Raw genomic sequence first — 6000 nt, 5'->3', positions numbered from 1 at the left:
CCGCTGTTTACGGCTCCTGCTGTTAATGAGGATCTTCCCGCTTTCCTCAGGGACTGTCTTAAGTTTAGCATCTTAGAAACATGTCTCCTTGTGTCGTCCTTGCCTTTATTTAGCAGCAGCAGGAAAAGTCATTGATTAGAGGTTCTCATAGACCCACAGCATATGTTATACTCATCAGGTCCTGGGAAAGCTGGGTGACAACGACAAGTGACCATTATGGACATATTCATTGTGACTCAGCTTTTCTAAACTCCTGAATATCAGGGCAGGCTAGACAAACAGCATTATGGCATTAGATGTCCATCAGCAGCAGGTTTACCATTCAGGAGTCAGGCAAAGCTGGGTTAAATCTCAACTTATTGGTTGTCACCCAGCTTTCCCGGACAATCCCCTCTAAAACATAACTAGCAATATGGAACCTGATCACTGTCATGGAAAAGCTTCTAATGACGGACAAATTGACGGTCACCCAGCTTTCCTAGACATCTGAATGTCAAATCTGCCTAGAACTGTGTGGAATTGAATGTATGTCACTAGGTATTGGCACCAAGGCATGTGTGCCGTTCAGGTGTCTGGGAAAGGTGAGTGATGACCACCTAATGGATGACACCCACATCCAAATATCAACTGCCTAAATAAATCACAATCTGGGATTGGGTGTAGGTCTCTAGGCATCGTGACTTATGCAGGTTTGCCATTCAGGAGTATGGGAAAGCTGAGTGACAGCTAATGGCAGCGATATGTTGTCACCCAACTTTCCCAGACACCTGAATATTAAATATACACAGTATATGGGATTACGGGTATCTCAATGGGACAATCAGCACTTTTGCCTTTCAGGAGTCTTGGAAAGCTGAGTGACCATCATCTATTCTAATGACGGCCATAGTAGTTGTCACCCAACTTTCATAGACATGTGAATATTAAATATATGCAGTAATGTATGATTATGGGTGTCTCACTGGGACATCAAGTACTTTTGCCATTCAGAATTCTTGGAAAGCGGAGTGACAGTCATGTAATGTCGGCCATATTAGTTGTCACTCAACTTTCCTAGACATCTGAATATGAAATCTAGGCAATAATGTGGGATTACTTTGATCTCAATGGGACATTAACACTTTTGCCATTTAGGAGTCTGGGAAAGCTGAGTGACAATCATCTAATCTAATGACGGCCATATTACCTGTCACCAAACTTTCCTAGACACGGGAATATTAAATCTATAAAGTAATGTGGGATTACGGGCATCTCACTGGGACATTAAGCACTTTTGCCATTCAGGAGTCTGGGAAAGCTGAGTGACACTTATGTAATGTTGGTCATATTAGTTGTCACCCAACTTTCTAGACACACAAATAATAAATCTAGGTAGTAATGGTGGATTATGGGCCTCTCACTTGGACAATAAGCACTTTTGCCATTCAGGAGTCTTGGAAAGCGGAGTGACAATCATCTAATCTAATGACGGCCATATTAGTTGTCACCCAACTTTTTTAGACACGTGAATATTAAATGTACGCAGTAATGTGTGATTACGGGCATCTCACTGGGACAATAAGCAATTTGGCCATTCAGGAGCCTGGGAAAGCTGAGTGACAATCATGTAATTTTGGCCATATTAGTTGTCACCCAACTTTCTAGACACACAAATAATAAATCTAGGTAGTAATGTGGGATTACGGGTATCTCACTGGGACAATAAGCGCTTTTGCCATTCAGGAGCCTGGGAAAGCTGAGTTACAATGATCCATGATTGTTATATTTCTCTATGGGAAAGCTGGGTGATAACGGATATGGGCACCAAGAACTCCTGCATGATTGTCATAGTAGTTCTCACCCAACTTTCCGAGACACGTGAATATTAAATATACACATTAATATGGGATTCCGTGTATCTCACTGGGATAATAAGCACTTTTGCCTTTCAGGGATCCTTAGAAAGCGGAGTGACAATCATTTAATCTGACAGCCGTATTAGTTGTCACCCAACTTTCTTAGACACGTGAATACTAAATTTATGCAGTAATGTGTGATTATGGGCATCTCACTGGGACTTTAAACACTTTTGCCATTCAGGAGTCTGGGAAAGCTGAGTGAGGAGTCTGGGAAAGCTGAGTGACACTTATGTAATGTCGGCCATATTAGTTGTCACCCAAGTTTCTAGACTCGTGAATATTAAATATATGCAGTAATATGGGATTACGGATATCTCACTGGGACATTAAACACTTTTTTGCCATTCAGGAGTCTGGGAAAGCTGAGTGACAATCATTTAATGTTGGCCATATTAGTTGTCACCCAACTTTCTAGACACACAAATGATAAATCTAGGTAGTAATGTGGGATTACGGGTATCTCACTGGGACAATAAGCGCTTTTGCCATTCAGAAGCCTGGGAAAGCTGAGTGACAATAACCTAATGTCGGACATATTTGTTGTCACCCAGCTTTTTCACACACCTGAGTATCAAACCTGTCTAGATAATCTGAAGTGGTGGACTGGAGGTGTGTGGCTAGGCAGATTTGCCATTCAGTAGTCTGGGAAAGCTGAGTGATATCTATTTAATGGTAGCTATATCCGTTATCACCCAGCTTTCCCATAGAGAAATATAACAAAGAATCAGGTGATTAAACGGTATAATGGGATTTTTTTTTATAGGTAAATGCCCTTTAAACATCAAAGTGGGTCCAAGAAAAAAATCCGAATAAAATCCCCCCCAGATTGTGCTGTGTGCAGCGGGAGGGTCGGGGGTGTAATCGCTCATTCCTTCTCAGGGACTGGAGAGAAAGCGAGAGAAGAGGAAGAGGAGGGGGAGGAGGAGGACCAGAGGCAGATAAATGTGAAGAGCAGCGGAGGCAGCACATGCTGGATGGAGTCTGCCACCCTCCGTGGCATCTGCCCGCCGGACCAGCACTACAGCCATAGCAGCGAGCCCCCCGGACCGCCCGCAGGACGCCGCCCGCCACCGGGAGAAGGAACTTCTGCATTTCCAAGTGAGCTCCGAAGTGCTGGCACCGAGCGGACGGGGACCACTGACGGTAATTGCTGCTGCTGTCATTACTACGGGGGGCATGTGGTGACATCGGGGTCTGTAGACCGCCCGGTACCAGGAACTCCTGCATAGAGCCCACCTATATGGGGACATTTTTAATTTTGCATTAAACCCCCCCACCTTGCAATGGCTGTGGCATCTCATGGGTGAATATCACAGGTATATGTGTGCCCCGGCCATCAGGGGGCGCAACGAAGGGTCTCTGTGTGTGAACTTTGGCGCAGTCTGTATATGACTTGTATGTTACCAGTGACCATGGCATGCTGGGGTTGTGGTTCTGCAATCGCCAGAAAGCGTTAGAACATGCTGATACTTGTAGTTCCTCATTCTCTGTGAGTCATGGGATGCCTGCCGCTCATTTATAGACACCTGTCATGCTGGTACTTGTAGTTCCACAACCTCCAGGGGAGTCCCAGGAAGCCTGGCTGATCTATAGACCTCAGAATTGCTGGTACTTGTAGTTCCACAACCTCCAGGAGAGTCCCAGGAAGCCTGGCTGATCTGTAGACCTCAGAATTGCTGATACTTGTAGTTCCCCAACCTCCAGGAGAGTCCCAGGAAGCCTGACTGATCTGTAGACCTCAGAATTGCTGATACTTGTAGTTCCACAACCTCCAGGAGAGACCCAGGAAGCCTGACTGATCTGTAGACCTCAGAATTGCTGATACTTGTAGTTCCACAACCTCCAGGAGAGTCCCAGGAAGCCTGACTGATCTGTAGACCTAAAGAAATGCTGATACTTGTAGTTCCTCATTCTCTGTGAGTCATGGGATGCCTGCTGCTCATTTATAGACACCTGTCATGCTGATACTTGTAGTTCCACAACCTCCAGGAGAGACCCAGGAAGCCTGGCTGATCTGTAGACCTCAGAATTGCTGATACTTGTAGTTCCACAACCTCCAGGAGAGACCCAGGAAGCACAATAGGAGGCTCATCACTGCCCTTCTCACTATTACAGGTGATAATGGTTTGTAGCTGTACGGCAGATGGGGCATTGCGCCTGGCACAGTCTGGGGATATGGAGGCTGGCGCTGTTCGGGACATTGTGGAAGCAGCGAGTCCTCTGCAGACACCAGTTAGTAACGATTGATTTTAGCACCGAACACAATAGCAAAGAACGGCTGTGGTCTGGGCACCAAAAGGATGGAGGCTGGCACCTAACAAAGCATGGTGACAGGCATTGTTTTAGGACATTGTGAAGGAAACTATTATCTGGGCATTGTAGCTGTCATAGTTATTGAGGCTTGCTTGGCACTGCATGGGGCATTGTGGCTGCATTGTATGGGGCATTATGGCTGCACTGTATGGGGCATTATGGCTGGCACTGTATGGGGCATTATGGCTGGCACTGTATGGGGCATTGTGGCTGCACTGTATGGGGCATTATGGCTGGCACTGTATGGGGCATTGTGGCTGCATTGTATGGGGCATTATGGCTGGCACTGTATGGGGCATTGTGGCTGCACTGTATGGGCATTGTGGCTGCACTGTATGGGGCATTATGGCTGGCACTGTATGGGGCATTATGGCTGGCACTGTATGGGGTATTATGGCTGGCACTGTATGGGGCATTATGGCTGGCACTGTATGGGGTATTATGGCTGGCACTGTATGGGGCATTATGGCTGCACTGTATGGGGCATTATGGCTGGCACTGTATGGGGCATTGTGGCTGGCATTGTATGGGGCATTATGGCTGGCACTGTATGGGGCATTGTGGCTGCACTGTATGGGGCATTATGGCTGGCACTGTATGGGGCATTGTGGCTGCATTGTATGGGGCATTATGGCTGGCACTGTATGGGGCATTGTGGCTGCACTGTATGGGCATTGTGGCTGCACTGTATGGGGCATTATGGCTGGCACTGTATGGGGCATTATGGCTGGCACTGTATGGGGTATTATGGCTGGCACTGTATGGGGCATTGTGGCTGCACTGTATGGGGCATTGTGGGCAGCACTGCATGGGGCATTGTGGCTGCATTGTATGGGGCATTATGGCTGGCACTGTATGGGGCATTATGGCTGGCACTGTATGGGGCATTGTGGCTGCACTGTATGGGGCATTGTGGGCAGCACTGTATGGGGCATTGTGGCTGCACTGTATGGGGCATTATGGCTGGCACTGCATGGGGCATTGTGGCTGCATTGTATGGGGCATTATGGCTGGCACTGTATGGGCCATTGTGGCTGCACTGTATGGGGCATTGTGGCTGCACTGTATAGGGCATTATGGCTGGCACTGTATGGGGCATTGTGTCCGGCACTGTATGGGGTATTATGGTTGGCATTGTATGGGGCATTGTGGCTGGCACTGTATGGGGCATTGTGGTTGGCATTGTATGGGGCATTATGGCTGCACTGTATGGGGCATTGTGGCTGCACTGTATGGGGCATTGTGGCTGCACTGTATGGGGCATTATGGCTGGCACTGTATGGGGCATTGTGGTTGGCACTGTATGGGGCATTGTGGTTGCACTGTATGGGGCATTGTGGCTGCACTGTATGGGGCATTATGGCTGGCACTGTATGGGGCATTGTGGCTGCACTGTTTGGGGCATTGTGGACAGCACTGCATATGGGGCATTGTGGCTGGCATTGTATGGGTCATTGTGTCCGACACTGTATGGGGCATTGTGGGCAGCACTGTATAGGGCATTATGGCTGGCACTGTATGGGGCATTGTGTCCGGCACTGTATGGGGTATTATGGTTGGCATTTTATGGGGCATTATGGTTGGCATTGTATGGGGCATTGTGGCTGCACTGTATGGGGCATTGTGGCTGGCACTGTATGGGTCATTATGGCTGCACTGTATGGGTCATTATGGCTGGCACTGTATGGGGCATTGTGGCTGGCACTGTATGGGGCATTATGGCTGCACTGTATGGGTCATTATGGCTGGCACTGTATGGGGCATTGTGGCTGGCACTGTATGGGGCATT

The 6000-nt window shown here is 47.9% G+C and overlaps 1 protein-coding gene across 1 annotated transcript in view; it reads left to right on the top strand.

Annotated features, from left to right (window-relative positions):
• The first annotated feature begins 2768 nt into the window (after window positions 1–2768).
• Window positions 2769–6000, top strand: part of KLHDC8B (kelch domain containing 8B) — a 133828-nt gene continuing 130596 nt past the window's right edge. The window contains exon 1 of the mRNA XM_075321463.1: window positions 2769–3041. The gene's annotated coding sequence lies outside the window, so the exon portion shown is untranslated. The remainder of the gene's footprint in view (window positions 3042–6000) is intronic.

The sequence above is a fragment of the Anomaloglossus baeobatrachus genome, chromosome 8 (genome assembly GCF_048569485.1).
Source record: "Anomaloglossus baeobatrachus isolate aAnoBae1 chromosome 8, aAnoBae1.hap1, whole genome shotgun sequence".
Classification (NCBI taxonomy): Eukaryota; Metazoa; Chordata; class Amphibia; order Anura; family Aromobatidae; genus Anomaloglossus; species Anomaloglossus baeobatrachus.
The sequence above is the reverse complement of the archived record's forward strand: the minus strand, read 5'-3'. Positions and strand labels throughout refer to the sequence as shown.